The 15,897-nt window shown below is 54.2% G+C and overlaps 1 protein-coding gene across 6 annotated transcripts in view; it reads right to left on the bottom strand.

Moving 5' to 3' along the window:
• Nucleotides 1-15,897, bottom strand: part of ABLIM3 (actin binding LIM protein family member 3) — a 46,770-nt gene that overhangs the window by 18,513 nt on the left and 12,360 nt on the right. The window lies entirely within an intron of this gene.

Genomic DNA, 15,897 nt, shown 5'->3' with positions numbered 1-15,897 from the left:
AAGGAGAAAAGGAGACTCAGAGGTGACCTTATCACTCTCTTCAGCTTCCTGAAGGGTGCCTGTGCTGAGCTGGGGTCGGTCTCTTTCTCCAGGAAACAACAGACAGAACAAGAGGACACAGTCTCAAGCTGTGCCAAGGGAGGTACAGGCTAGAATTAAGGAGGAAGTTTTTCACAGAAAGAGTGGTCAAATACTGGAATCATCTACCCAGGGAGGTGGTGGAGTCACCATCCCTCGATGTGTTTAACAAAGCCTGGATGTGGCACTTGGTGCCATGATCTGGTTGAGGTGTTAGAACATGGGTTGGACTCGATGATCTTAAAGGTCTCTTCCAACCTAGAAATTCTGTGATTCTGTGAATCCCTTCAGAGCAGGGAGGTTCTGGGGGCTGCAGGGAGGGCAGGGCAGGAGCTGAATTCCTCCTGCTGCAGGCAGTGCTGGGCTTCACCTCCACTCCTCACCCCTCTGGGACACGCACAGGGGATGCCCAGCAGCCTCACCCCACGCTCCAGATGAAACCCTCCTGCTGTCTGAAGGCAATTCCCAAACACATGGAGCAAACAGAGCAATTCCTGCTCTCCCTGCCCCTCCCAGGAGTGCCTGGGCTGGGCAGGAGCTCCAGCCAGGCTGACACCACGCCAAGCACCACAGGATTTATTTGCTGTAAGATTTCCGACAGGGAGTCGCAATCTGGGCAGGTCAAGCAGCAAAAAGGAGGATTTCAATGGGCCAGAGCTTCTCTGACCCAGGGCTGAACTGCATTCCCAGGAACAGGAGAAGCAGCTGATTGAAAGGCAGCTTGTGAAGTCCCTCCAGAGCAGGGAGAAAGGGCACAGGACAGAGGAGATCACTCATCAGAGGCTCCTCGCTCACCCAGGGGCAGATCAAGTGACAGGGAACAGAAACAGCCCATTATCAGCTTCAAAAGCCGAGCAAGAGAAGTCAAAATGACATTGAGACTGTGGCACAGTAAAATCCCATTCCCTGTGCCAAAGGCCCAGGGCCACAGGGGCTGAACCCCCTGGAGCAGAGCTGCATCCCTGGAGCTGCTGGGAATGGGCTGTGAGGGAGCCCCCAGCACCTCCTGCACAGCTCAGACCCAGCCTTGGCATCCTGGAGCTGCTGGGAATGGGCTGTGAGGGAGCTCCCAGTGCCTCCTGCACAGCTCAGACCCAGCTTTGGTGTCCAGGAGCTGCTGGGAATGGGCTGTGAGGGAGCTCCCAGTGCCTCCTGCACAGCTCAGACCCAGCCTTGATGTCCAGGAGCTGCTGGGAATGGGCTGTGAGGGAGCTCCCAGCGCCTCCTGCACAGCTCAGACCCAGCCTTGATGTCCAGGAGCTGCTGGGAATGGGCTGTGAGGGAGCTCCCAGCGCCTCCTGCACAGCTCAGACCCAGCCTTGACATCCAGGAGCTGCTGGGATTTCCCTTCCCTGCGAGCCCAGAGCTCTCAGAGGCACCCGAGGCACTGAAGGACACCAAGTGCCAGCAGAGGAGGGACAAGGCCTGGAGCCAGCCCAGCAGAGACCAATTAGTCTAGACTTGAATCTCTCTGAGGTCCCAAATAAAAGGAAGGGAGCAGGGAACCCCCACCAAGAGCCAGCAGCCCTGGGAGCAGGGATCCAGCACCTCCTGTGATGGTTGCTGCTGTAATGGGTGCCCAGGGGCTCTGCAGCTGCCTGAGGGGACCAAGAGGATTTCCTAAAGCTGGAATAAATCAGGGATGTTGTGTGCAGGGGTGTCCAGCAGAGCAAGAGTTACAGAGCTGAGCCTTCCTCCCACGCACCCACAGCTCACACCCTGGCCCAGAACGAGCCAAGCCCTGGGACACAGCCATGGAAATCCACAAAGCTGGAGAGGAAAGCAGGACAGAGGCAGGGGGGGAAGCCAGGAATTCATAATTCATCCACACTGAAACATTCACAACAAAGAAGGGAGGGAGACCAAAATAATAATAATAATAATAATAATAATAATAATAATAATAATAATAATAATAATAATAATAATAATAATAATAATAATAATAGACTCAGAGGTGACCTTATCACTCTCTTCAGCGTCCTGAAGGGTGCCTGTGGTGAGCTGGGGTCGGTCTCTTTCTCCAGCCAACAACAGACAGAACAAGAGGACACAGTCTCAAGCTGCACCAAGGGAGATACAGGCTGGAATTGAGGAGGAAGTTTTTCACAGAAAGAGTGGTCAAATACTGGAATCATCTACCCAGGGAGGTGGTGGAGTCACCATCCCTTGATGTGTTTAACAAAAGCCTGGATGTGGCACTTGGTGCCATGATCTGGTTGAGGTGTTAGAACATGGGTCAGACTCGATGATCTTAAAAGGTCTCTTCCAACCTAGATATTCTGTGATATAATAATAATAATAATAATAATAATAATAATAATAATAATAATAATAATAATAATAATAATAATAATAATAATAATGTGTTGGAACACACAGGCATCACTTGGTGCAGGCTCCTGGTCTCCAGGGAAAACTTCCTGGTGTCCATAGCAACACATCCCAAACCCTCGCTGCTCTGATGGAGAGGAGCTGAGGATGGCAAAGATGCTTTTAGCTGTGCTCCAGAGCTGGCTCTGAGCCATCACTGCTGGCTGTGCCCGTGGGGACGGGTCAGGACCCAGCTCAGGGCACCCTCACCCTCCTGCTCTGCCCAAAGCTCCCTGGTTTGTGCTGAAGGCCCAGGCCAGGCTGGAATTGTGTCCAGGAACATTGGGGCATTGTGTGCAGGCAGCAGCTGCCCGCCTGGTGGCCCCGTGCAGGAAGCATTACACAGCCCCAGCTGAGCGGGGCAAAGCTCATTACACCAAATAATCCCCTAATAATGTAAATAGCATTAGTGGCCTCGCAGGCTGGGACACAGCAGCCCTGCAGAGGGGGTGGGAGCTGCCCAAGGAATGCCAGAATCTGCCCCCACTCTGCTCAGAGCTGGCTCGTGCCAACAATTCCTGGGTTTGTGCTGCACTCTCAGTGCAAAACATGCCCAGGGCAGGGCTCCTGTGGGGCTGTGCCCGTGTCCCGGTGGGCTCTGGGTACAGCCAGGCAGGGAGTGCCACAGGGCTGCGTGGGCACTGGGCAGATTTGCCAGTGATCCGGATTACGGTGGCACCTCCGGTCAGGGATTGCTGCCCTGGGGTCAGGCAGCGGTGCCAGTGCCCAGCCAGGGGGGGAGCTGGGCAGGGGACAGCCCCCAGACACCCCCAATGCACAGGGGACACCCCCAATGCACAGGGGACGGCCCCCAAACAACCCCCAATGCACAGGGGACACCCCCAATGCACAGGGGACAGCCCCCAGACACCCCCAATGCACAGGGGACAGCCCCAATGCACAGGGGACACCCCCAATGCACAGGGGACACCCCCAATGCACAGGGGACAGCCCCCAGACACCCCCAATGCACAGGGGACAGCCCCAATGCACAGGGACAGCCCCCAAACAACCCCCAATGCACAGGGGACAGCCCATTGGTGACCTGGGCAGGGGACAGCCCCCAAACAGCCCTAGCAGGGCACAGGGACCCTGCCCAAGGGCTGCTCTGAGCTCACAGTCTGCAGCTCCCCTCTGCAATGCCCTCCTTGGCTTCAGGAGGGTCAAGGACCTTGTTTGGTTTCCTGAGCTCTTCCTGCCCCTGTCCAGCCTCCAGCAGGATGGGGAAATGCTGAACCTCTGGAACACTCTGAGCACTTCAGGAGTGGAAGGATAACAGGGGATCATTTCCATTTGGAGGCGTTACTGCTCAGCTCCAACACAAATAGCAGGGCACAACAAGCTCAGAACCAGCTCCTGCAGCAGCTTGGGTCCCCCCAGGCAGCCCCAAACCCCACAGCCCCACACACCCGAGCAACAGCAAACCAGGAACAGCTTCCCCTGAGCACCCAGAGGCATCTTTAAAGATCCATCCCTCCTTCTTTACAGGGACCAGAGCAGGTGATGCTCCTTTCCCACCAATTTCCCTCTTCCAGCCCATTGGCCCTCCAGGAAGGTCGATCAGGGATGAGCTGCTCCAGGTGGGGTTTGGATCATTATCCACAGGGAACTGGAAATTCCCACCCAGCCCTGCTGCCAGCATGCTTGTAACACAGCATCTCCACAGGAAGATGGGCATGCCTGGCTTAATTAACAGTAATTAACAATCACACAATGCTGGGAGAGCCACAAGTGAAGGGGACTGTGGCAAAGCAAAGCATTCACCCTGAGATTAATAAGGAGGGGCAGGGCCACCATGGGAAACTGAGTTTGGTGGGTGCAGGGACTGAGAGCTGGCACCTGCAGCAAAGAGATGGATCCAGCCCTGGGGTGTGCAGGGAGCTGTGGGTGTCACCATGGGATGGATCCAGCCCTGGGGTGTGCAGGGAGCTGTGGGTGTCACCGTGGGATGGATCCAGCCCCTGCAATGTTCAGGGATGTGTGGGTGTCACCATGGGATGGATCCAGCCCTGGGGTGTGCAGGGAGCTGTGGGTGTCACCATGGGATGGATCCAGCCCTGGGGTGTGCAGGGAGCTGTGGGTGTCACCGTGGGATGGATCCAGCCCTGGGGTGTGCAGGGAGCTGTGGGTGTCACCATGGGATGGATCCAGCCCTGGGGTGTGCAGGGAGCTGTGGGTGTCACCATGGGATGGATCCAGCCCCTGGGGTGTGCAGGGAGCTGTGGGTGTCACCGTGGGATGGATCCTGCCCTGGGGTGTGCAGGGAGCTGTGGGTGTCACCATGGGATGGATCCTGCCCTGGGGTGTGGCCAGCTGAAGGTGATCCCCTTTTGATGGAACAACACCCTCTGCTTGCAGACAGGCCCAAGGGGCAGAGCAGACCCTGCCAGCTTGGCAGAAGGGGCCCAAAGAGGAGTTTGTAGGGTTTAAAATGTAACCCAGTGTGGTAATGTAATGATTCTTATAGGCTGCATGTAAATGCTGCAGGATTTGTATCTTGGACTAGATTGGTTAGAGAGAATCAGAATATTCAACACAGGAGATGATTTATGGTATTGTAATGGGAACCTCGCTCTCTTCCCCTCTTTCTCTCATCCTCTCTGCCCCTCTCTTCTCTCAGTCCTGCTCTGAGCTGGGGCTGGCAGCTCCAAGCTGGGCCCTTTGCAATAACCTGCAAGTTCCAAGACCAGAAGAAGATTTATTGTATTGTAACGGGAACCTCGCCCTCTGATCCTCTCTTTTACTCTCTCATTCTCTCTTTACCACACTCTTGCCTTCTCTCTCTTTACCTCTCTCTCTCTCTCTCTCTCAGCCCTGCTCCAGCTGTGCCTGGCAGCTCCCAGCAGGGCCCTGCACCCAGGCCCTTTGCAATGAACCCCAAGTTCCAGCCCTGGCTGCAGAGATCTCTGCTCTCCATCCATCCTGACCCCCAACACTGCTCCACTGCAGGACCCTGCACCCCAATCCCCTGCAGGGGACCTGGCTGGCTCTGTAGCCATGATATTTTCTGAACAATCCCTTTGCCAGGATTTTTCTCCTGAGAAGCTGAGAGGCCTCAGAAATGAAATGCAAACAATGATTATCTGCTGCTGTAGATTGCAAATGGTGCATCTGTGATTGGTCTCATGTGGTTGTTTCTAATTAATGGCCAATCACAGTCCAGCTGTCTCAGACTCTCTGGTCAGTCACAAGATTTTATTATCATTCCATTTCTTTTCCTTTCCTTCAAGCCTTCTGATGAAATCCTTTCTTCTATTCTTTTAGTATAGTTTTAATCTAATATATCTAATAAAATAATAAATCAGCCTTCTGAAACGGGGAGTCAGATCCTCGTCTCTTCCCTGCTCCTGGGACCCCAGGGTGAGGATTTCCCCTCAGGCAGAGCTGAGCTGTGTCCCAGGGGTGCTGGGGAGGAAGGCTGGGAGCTCCAGGGCCATGGGATGTGGCTTTTTCTCATCAGCAGCAGGGCCAGAGGCTCCTGCCTGCTGTGCTGCCCTGGCCAGGGCTTGGCCCTGGGAAGGAAGGGCAGGATGGGCTGGCAGGCAGTGATGCTGCTCCTTCAGCAGGCAGGGAGAGCCTGGGCTCTGCCCTCTGGGGCTGCCCTGAGCCCAGAATGTGCCTGCCCCAGACACAAACCCCAATTAACCAGGCTGGAAAACACCTCAGAGTCCAGGCCAGGTCCCTGTGAGGAGGGGACAGCAGCACAGAGCTGGGTGAGTGACACAGGAAAAGCTCAACCAAACCCTCCTGAGATAAAGGAAGGGCCCAGCAGCACAGAGACCCAGGAAAGGCTCAGCCAAACCCTCCTGAGACAAAGGAAGAGCCCAGGAAGCAGTGAGGGTCAGCTCTGGAGGTGAACTGAGCCCTGCACGGCCATCTCAGTGCTCAGGCACTGCTTCCATGGAGCTCCCACAGATAAAATCCATTTCCACCAAGGAGAAAATGCCAGATTTACCTCTGGACAAAAGATTTTTCTCTGCTGATCCTTCCCCCCAGTGAAATGCAGAAGCATCACGTGGCTCCTTATTTAATCTTTACATTTTTAAGCTGGGGAGGGCTGACAGTGGATAGGAGGAGGCCGGGAGTGAGGGGAGAGCCTTGGAGTACTTCTGGGAATCAGAAGTGGAAGGGCACCAGTCCTACTTTTACTGCAATTGCTGAAGTTAGGATCAGGCAGGATGTTGGGTGGGTGAGCTGGGAAATATCTCACTGTTCCAGTGTGTCATGCATTGCTCATGCTGGAGAGCAGGACAAGGGCACAAGCAGCTGCTGGGGTTAGGAAGTACTTAGTGGCAGCTTCAATGGCTTGTGGGTGGTGGGATTTTGAGATTAATTTTGATTAATTTTGATTTTGAGTGCTCCTGACGGGCTGAGGACAGGCACCAGGGATCTGCAGTGGGACAGCCTGAGCCTGCAGCAGCTCCAGCTGCTCCTCCTCTGCTGGCACTGAACCCCTGAGGCTGGGACAGTGCCTGGGGGCACTGGGGGCACCCAGAGCAGCCCCTGGGCTGCTCCCAAACCTGCCAGTCAGCTCAGAGCGTGTTCCAGGCAGGATTAGAGCCCCTCCAGCCCATGCCAGCCTCTCCTGGCTCCCAGGCAAAGCCATCTGTGGCTTACAGCTAAAACCCCTCCCCTGTCACAGCTCCTAATCCAGCCCTAGGCTTCCCTAATTAGATCAGCACCAATTATTGCCCCCACCTGGCCCACAGTGGCCCCTTGGCCCCCGCTGCTGCCACTCCCTGGGTGGGACACGGGACACAGAGGAGCCCTGGGTGCGGTGAGGGTGGCACCAGGGAGCTGGAGTGGCAGTGCCACCATGGCAGAGGGCACGCGAGGCTGGGCCAGCGCTGCCTCCACGCCAGGGAGGGAGGAACGCCCTGCCCTGGGAGCTGGAGCAGGGCTGCAGGGAGCGTGGATGGATGCCACAGGTGCCCAGAAAGGTGCCAGGGCCTGGTGAGGGCAGGGCAGCACACTGTGCCAGGGTGGGAGCGGGGTGACACGGGGACACGCTGCACAAACTGACAGCAGGGAGGTCAGAGACACCCAGAGGAGACAAAGGAGGGGAGGAGACCAAGGAGAAAAAGCAAGGGGAGAGAAGGAAAATAAAACCAAACCAAACCAAAAACCTAAAAAACCAAACCAAATCAAAACCAAAAACCAAACAAAAAACAAACAAAAAAAAATCCCAAAGAAAAACACAAAAAACCACCCACAACCCCCAAAACAAAACCCCAAAAAACCCAAACAAAACCAAAAAAACCAACCAACCAACAACCACCAAAAAAAACCCACAAAAAAAAAAAAAAACCACAACCAAAAAAAACCCCAAAAAACCGAAAAAACCCCCCAAAAAACCGAAAACGAAACAAAATTAAAAAAAAAAACAAACAAACAAAAAAACCCCAAAAATTAAAGCCAGGGCCCTGCCTGCACAGCAGAATTTGCTGCTGGCTGCGTTTGTGGAAATTATTCTCCAAACGAGTGTGGAGGAAGCTGTGATTGTCTCCCAGGCTGACCTGGCTGCAGAGCTGCCCCTGCTGCTGCAGGATGTTTACTTCCCACACAGGCAGGGCTGGAATGTGCCAGGGACACCCAAACCCTCCCTGGGGCTCAGGGCCGGCACCTCCTGCCCGCAGGAGCCCCCAGCCCCATCCCAGCAGCACCTCGGGTGTCCTGGGGGATCTGGGATCGGATGGAAGCACTGGGTGCAGCTGGCATCTTCCCAGGTTCCCCAAGAAAAAGAGGGAAAAGTTGGGAGCCTGCCCAGCTGAGAGCTGCACCTGGGCTGGGCAGGGCCAGGGAATTCTACTGCATCCCAGGAATTCCACTGCATCCCTGGAGTTCCACTACGTCCCAGGAGCTCCTCTAAATCCCGGGAATTCCAGTGCATCCCGGGAATTCCAATGTATCCCAGGAGTTCCACTGCATCCTGAGAGCTCCACTGTGTCTCAGGAACTTCACTGAATCCCAGGAATTCCCCTGTATCCCAGGAATTCCCCTGTATCCCAAGAGTTCCACTGTATCCCAGGAATTCCTCTAAATCCCAGGAATTCCCCTGCATCCCAGGAATTCTACAGCATCCCAAGAATTTGCCTGTATCCCAGGAATTCCTCTGTATCACAGAAATTCCAATGAATCCCAGCAGCTCCCCTGTGTCCCAGGAATTCCCCTGCAGGGTGGTCTGGAGGGACACAGCCCCCTGGATTTGGTTTTCCATGCCCTGCCCTGGATTTGGTTCCTGATGGTGCCAAGGGGGGAGCCCCAGGCAGGCAGGCAGAGGGAGGGGTGGCCTTGCCTCAGGCTGCACCCAGCCCCAGCCCACTGGGGAATTTCAGAATTTCCTATTCCGAAATAGCAGAAATAGGATTGCTGCTGTTTCAGCTCCAGCTGGGCTGGACAGGTTTTGGGGGGTCTACACAAGGGGCTGCACTTGGCTCCTAAAGCTGAGGGACGTGTGGAGTAGAGAATCCAAACTGGAGGTGCTGGCCAAAAGCTGCAAAGCCTGAGCTCATCCCTTTGCCGGGGCCAGATTTCCTGCAGAAAAGAGGAACAGGGGCTGTGCTCAGGGCTGGGACACGGTGCTGGCTGGGGGGGACACAGGGACTGTCCCTGGCTGCCAATGCCACCCCCAGCAGCACTCTGGGCCAGCTGGAGCACCAGGGACCCAGATCCACCTCCAGACAAAAGATTTTTCTCTCCTGATCCTTGGCCCCCCAGTAAAATGCAGAAGCATCACGTGGTTCCATATTTAATATTTACATTTTTAAGCTGGGGAGGGCTGAGTGCTCCTGACGGGCTGAGGACAGGTACCAGGGATCTGCAGTGGGACAGCCTGAGCCTGCAGCAGCTCCAGCAGCAACTTCCCCGGCTGGTCCAGCTGAAAAAGCCCCAAAAAAACCCCAAAGAGAAAGCAGCAAAGGGAATTTGTGAGGAAGGGAAAAGGCAAAGGAGCTGTCAGATGTGGCACGTCCTGCTGGGCACCATGGAGGCAGCGCCAGGGTGGCCAGGACAGGAGGTGACACAATGGAAACATTCATTGCTGCTCACATGGGACAGGCAGGACAGAAAGGAGATTATTGCTGGCTGCTGCAGCAGGGATTTGCTGTTTGCTGCTGCTGTGTTTTTGAGTTTGCAGCTTCCCGTGTGGAAATGCTCCTTCCCTTTCACCTCCACCCACCAGCCCGGTGCATTTCGGGGCCGTTTCCCAAACATATGGCGCATCCATCAGAGACATAAAGGCTGCTATATTTAAAATATTACAAAAGAAAAGCCAGGAGCTGACTTTTTTTTTTTTTTTTTTTTTAAACTAGGCCAGCCTCCGAGAGAGGGAGAAACGTGGGGATTTAGGATTTTCTCTGCCAGATCAGAGCAGCAGCCCCGTGGGATGAGGCAGAGCCAGGCTGGCACCTCGCCACCCTGCAGCAGACTGTTGCTTCCAGAGTCTGGGAGCACTTTTGGGAGAAGGATCTGCCTGCTCTGTCCCTGTCTGCACCTCCAGGAGGCTGAGCCCAGCCCTGCTGAGCCCTGCTGAGGTGCAGAGCTCCAGAGCAGAGTGCTCTGAGCCCCCTCCTCCCTGGTTCCCCTGGGGCTGAGAACCTCCTGAATTCCCCCACTGATCTCTGTGTGTGCCCAGTGTGATATATGTTACAATATACATTATTATATTATATATTTTTATATTATACATTATTATATGATATATTATTATATTATATATACAAGAATTTGTGCTAAAGGAAATTAAAACCACAGCATCATGTGTACCAAGCCAGTGTTGGGCGACGAGCAGTAATAGTGATAAAGAATGGAGATTCCAACACCAGGAGGACACTGGCTCCAGGGATGGATATTTCAAGGGATTTTTCAGCTGACAAGACCCCAGCAGGAGGCATTTGATAGGCATCATCGGGAGTTTATCCCAGGAAGTTTTCACCTGACAGAATTCCAGGAATTATCCACTGGGAAATGCAGCAGCAGGAAAGAAAAAAACTACAATAATATGCTAAAATATGCTAAAGAAGGGCCCCTTCCAGAGCCCAAAACTGTATAAAACAGACCCCAGAAATGACATTTGGAGACCCACAGGGACTTTGGTGTGATAGAGGCCAAATCCTGGGTATCCCCAACCCTGACTGCCTCGCTCAGAGCCAAAAACACTTGTGGCTTTTTCCAAATTTATACTTTTGATAATTTAATAAATTTCCTTAATTATTAAATTGGAGTATTCATTTATAACACCCAGCATCATTTACCTGCCAGGCAGACAAACTCCTGCCTGCTTTATAAAACCAGGGGCTCCTCCAGGTCTTTTCTCCCTTTGCAGAGTGCAGAGCACTCCCTTGTTTTATTTTAAACCCTATTCCTGTCGGCATTGTGACTCCAACCTGGGAGACTGCGTCAGAGCCAGGGAATGAGGGGTGGTGGATTTGCTATTTTTAACTCTTTCTACTCCGGGGAGCCAGCTGAAATCAAATCCCCATCCAGAGGCACTGCATGGATATTAATGCAATGGGAATTTGGGCTGGGGGTGACAGCTGGCAAAGCAAGCCCTGGCGTCACCGAGGGGACAATGTCCCCAGAAATAGTCTGCAGGGCCGGGATATTTGTTACAGAGCCCTCTCAATGCCACCAGCGCCGAGCAGCAGCGCCCAGGCAGTCCCATTCCAGGGCATGAGTTGCGGCTCGGGGCTGGGGGCAGAACTGCAGCAGGAGCTCCCCGGGCTGGTCCTGATTCCTGCAAGGGCTCCCAGAGCCTGGGAGGAGCTGGCTGGGACAGCTGGGGGCTCTGTCAGACCCAGGGAGGCACTGCCACATCCCCTGGAGCCCCCTGGCACTGCCACATCCCCTGGAGCCCCCTGGCACTGCCACATCCCCTGGAGCCCCCTGGCACTGCCACATCCCCTCAGAGGGCACTGCCACATCCCCTGGAGCCCCCGGGCACTGCCACATCCCCTCAGAGGGCACTGCCACATCCCCTCAGAGCCCCCTGGCACTGCTACATCCCCTCAGAGGGCACTGCCACATCCCCTCAGAGGGCACTGCCACATCCCCTGGAGCCCCCTGGCACTGCCACATCCCCTCAGGGCCCCCTGGCACTGCCACATCCCCTCAGGGCCCCCTGGCACTGCCACATCCCCTGGAGCCCCCTGGCACTGCCACATCCCCTCAGAGGGCACTGCCACATCCCCTCAGGGCCCCCCTGGCACTGCCACATCCCCTGGAGCCCCCTGGCACTGCCACATCCCCTCAGAGGGCACTGCCACATCCCCTGGAGCCCCCTGGCACTGCCACATCCCCTCAGAGGGCACTGCCACATCCCCTCAGGGCCCCCCTGGCACTGCCACATCCCCTCAGAGGGCACTGCCACATCCCCCTGGAGCCCTCTGGCACTGCCACGTCCCCTCAGAGGGCACTGCCACATCCCCCTGGAGCCCTCTGGCACTGCCACATCCCCTCAGAGGGCACTGCCACATCCCCTGGAGCCCCCTGGCACTGCCACATCCCCTCAGAGGGCACTGCCACATCCCCTGGAGCCCCCTGGCACTGCCACATCCCCTCAGTGCCCTCTGGCACTGCCACATCCCCTCAGAGGGCACTGCCACATCCCCTGGAGCCCCCCTGCACTGCCACATCCCCTCAGGGCCCCCCTGGCACTGCCACATCCCCTGGAGCCCCCCTGCACTGCCACATCCCCTCAGGGCCCCCCTGGCACTGCCACATCCCCCTGGAGCCCTCCTGAGCCAAACTCCTGCACATTATGGGGCTGGAAGAGATGAAATCCACTCCTGCAGTCCCCTACCACAGAGCAACCCCAAAAACCCCGTGCCAGGGACACAGCAGGATGGAGTGGGCACTTGGGGCAAAAACAAGGAGATGAAATAAATCAGTGAATATGTAATACATACATAAAAAATACAATAAAAAAATAAAATACAATTTTAAAATAAATACGATTTAAATAAAACTTTACTTGAAATAAATAGAATTTTTTAAAAAAGTAATACAATAAATAAAATTAAAGTAAATAAAATAAAAAATAAAATAAATAAAATAAATAGAATAATAAAAGTAATAAAATAAATAAAATAAAAAATAAAATAAAATGAACAAAATAAAATAAAATAAAAATTAAAATAAAATAATAAAATAAAAGCAAAATAAACAAAAACTAAAAATTAAAATAAATTAAATAAAATAATAAAATAAATGAAATTGAAATAAATGAAATTAAAATAAATTAAATTAAAATAAATTAAAATAAAATAAATTAAAATAAAATAAATTAAAATAAAATAAATTAAAATAAAATTGCCCCAACAGCAATCAGAGCCCAGTTAATGGCTGGAATCTCCTTCCACTCCAAAGCAAGCTGGTGGCACCTTGTCCTGCTGGTCACCTCTCCCTGCAGGGTGTCCCCACCCTCTGTGCACCTGCACTAAGGCTGCACAAGGCACCACAGTGGCCCAGGGGGGCCAGGACTGCTCCCAGCCCAAGGCAGGCTCAGTTTCTCAATTTCCAGCCCAGGAAAGCACTGCTGAAAGCCCCAGGGGGGATGTGGCAGTCGTGTCCCCCTGGCTGGGATGGCCCAGGGCAGGGTCCCCTCCTGCTGCCCTGGGTCCAGCCCAGCAGAGCCAGGCCCAGCTCCCATCAGGGAGCTGAGATGGGCTGGGCTGGGCTCCCTAGGTGGGAACCCAGGGCTGTTCTGGGATGCTCTGCCTTGGCAAACCCCACTCTGCTTTCAGGCTCTCTGAAAAGCAGAGCTGAGCCTGCCCAGCCCCTGACATCTGCCCCAGGCAAGCAGCAGCACACAGGCACAGGCAAATTTGGCAACTTGATGCCTGTTAAATGTGCGTTTAATTGAGATTTATAGGGGAACTTGCAGTAGCAATTGATTATCAAAATCAGATTATTTATGGAGGTTTAGCAGCTATACAGGAGATTAATGCTGGTTGCAGAATAAATCCTCAGTAAATGTATGTTTCCCCAGTAATCAGCTAATAACACATCAACCTAATTATCTCCTGAAAGGGGCCCAGCAATTCTGACACACACTGCAAGGAGATATTGTCATCTGCAAATCGCCACCAGAAAGCCACAAGCAGCTCTGCCTCCACACCCCAGGGACTCCCTGGGCTGCAGCAGCTCCTCTGTTTTCCTCAACTGGTGTTTGCTCATTAAAAAAATATTTACTGAAGGTTTTATTGGCATGTTTGTGGCAGCAGTGAAGCTGTGCCACGCAGCCAGCCCTGCACCCCAGCCCTTCCCTGAGCTGCTCAGGGCCACCCTGCGCTGTCCCCTCCTCTGCCCAGATGGCCACAGGGATGTCCCCAGGGAATGCCGTCCCTGGGAGGGGCAGGAGGGTGTGCCCTGTCCCTGCCATGGCCAGGCTGGGCACAGGAGCACTGCTGGGGATGCAGAGATGCTCTGGCAGTCACCATGGCAACCCCAGTACACAGCCAGCAGAACAAAGCTGCCAGCAGAGAAACAGCGGAGGGAAGAGAAAAGGAAGGTGGGGAAAGGGTGGAAGGAAAAAAAAAAAGGCAGGAAAGGCAAAAAACCACGGAGCAAAAATGGGGCAGGAGAGAGCCATGGGGAGGGAAATCAGCTGGGGTGGAGGGTGGAGGCTGCTCCCCTTGGGATGAGCTTCACACAGCCACCCTCTGGGTGCACCACTGGGACAGCTCCTGACTGTCCCAGCAGAGGATCCCTCCAGGACAGGGCCTGTCCCCTGCCAGTGGGACTGGGACAGGAGGGGACAGTGCCAGAGACCCCTGAGGAGCCTGGGGCAGCTCAGGGACCCTGGGGGATGGAGGGATGATGGATGGATGGATGAGGGATAATGGATGGAGGGATGGAGGATGGATGAGAGGATAATGGATGGATGATGGAGGGATGGATGGATGGATGGATGGATGGATGGATGGATGGATGGATGGATGGATGGATGGATGGATGAGAGGATAATGGATGGATGGATGGATGGATGGATGGATGGATGAGGGATGATGGATGGATGGATGGATGGATGGATGGATGGATGGATGGATGGATGGATGGATGGATGGATGGATGAGGGATGATGGAGGGATGGATGGATGATGGATGGATGGAGGGATGGATGAGGGATGATGGAGGGATGATGGAGGGATGATGGAGGGATGATGGATGATGGAGGGATGGATGGAGGGATGGATGGAGGGATGGATGGAGGGATGGATGGAGGGATGGATGATGGATCAGGTGATCCAGCACCTGCCCCTGTCCCAGCACACAGGGCTGGCTCAGTTTTGGGGCACAGCACAGCACACACATCACAGCAGCTCTGGGCTCTCCCTCTCTGCCCCAGTTTTTGGGCCCAGGCACATTTCTCAGCCCAGCCGTGCCAGCTCTTTGTCCTGCTGCTTCCCAAGTGGAGCAGGGCTGCCTGAGCCCCCTGAAAGGCATTTTAGGGGTCAGAACACAAACAATAACCAGTCCCAAATCCACAGCAGTGGCTGGGTGTGAAAGGAGCCTGGACCAGGGGAAAACTGAGTCCAGGATAATTCATGCATGACTCAGGGCTCCCCTGAACCCCAGAGCAGGGCCAGAGTGGGAGGCAGAGGTGCAGCCACCAATCCCTTGTACAGCAAGAACACATCCACACTCTCCACTCTTGCTTCTCCTCCCCACTTCAGAGGCAGAGAATCCAAAACCAGACGTCAGGGATGGGTCAGAAAGCAGCAGCTCCAACCTCTCTCAGCAGGAATGGAAAATAACATCCCACTTGGCTGTTTATCCTAAAGAAATAACAAATCCAGAGGGAAGATCCCCTCTGCAGAGCAGCCCTGCCTGCAGCTGAGCAGGAATCAGACACAGCCTCTTGCTGTGAGAACAAGAACGGGCACCCAGAGAGCTGGAGGAGGTCACAGGTACATGGAAACCCGGCAGGAACGGCAGAAAAACAGAGAAAATACCCAGAGAAGGGACTGGTGAGGCAGCTCAGCCATTTTAGCACAGAGGAGATAAAAGGAGCCACTGAGGTGAGTGGCACAGGTGCCAAGGAGCTGCTGGGGCAGGGATGGGCACCCAGGGAGCTGCTGCAGTGGGAGAGGAGTCTCCACAAGTAAAAGCACAGCTCTGCACCAGTGTGACCCTCCCAAGGGGAATCCACACCCCCAGCCCCATCCTGAGCCTCAGCTGGGGGACCTGGGGGTGCCCAGCAGGAGGGGCCAACAGGGCAGGGCCACACCTGGCTGGGGAGGGCAGGGATGTGGCAGGACAGGCACATCTGGAACAGTGAACCCCCCAGGCACACCAGGGCTTGGCACAGATGGAATCACAGAATTCCCAGGATCACACACAATCACAGAATCACACAGGGAATCACACAAAAATCACAGAATCACACACAGAAATCACTGGGTTGGAAGAGACCTTCAAGATCATTGAGCCAGCCCCAACCCCTCA

The sequence above is a fragment of the Molothrus ater genome, chromosome 15 (genome assembly GCF_012460135.2).
Source record: "Molothrus ater isolate BHLD 08-10-18 breed brown headed cowbird chromosome 15, BPBGC_Mater_1.1, whole genome shotgun sequence".
Classification (NCBI taxonomy): Eukaryota; Metazoa; Chordata; class Aves; order Passeriformes; family Icteridae; genus Molothrus; species Molothrus ater.
The sequence above is the reverse complement of the archived record's forward strand: the minus strand, read 5'-3'. Positions and strand labels throughout refer to the sequence as shown.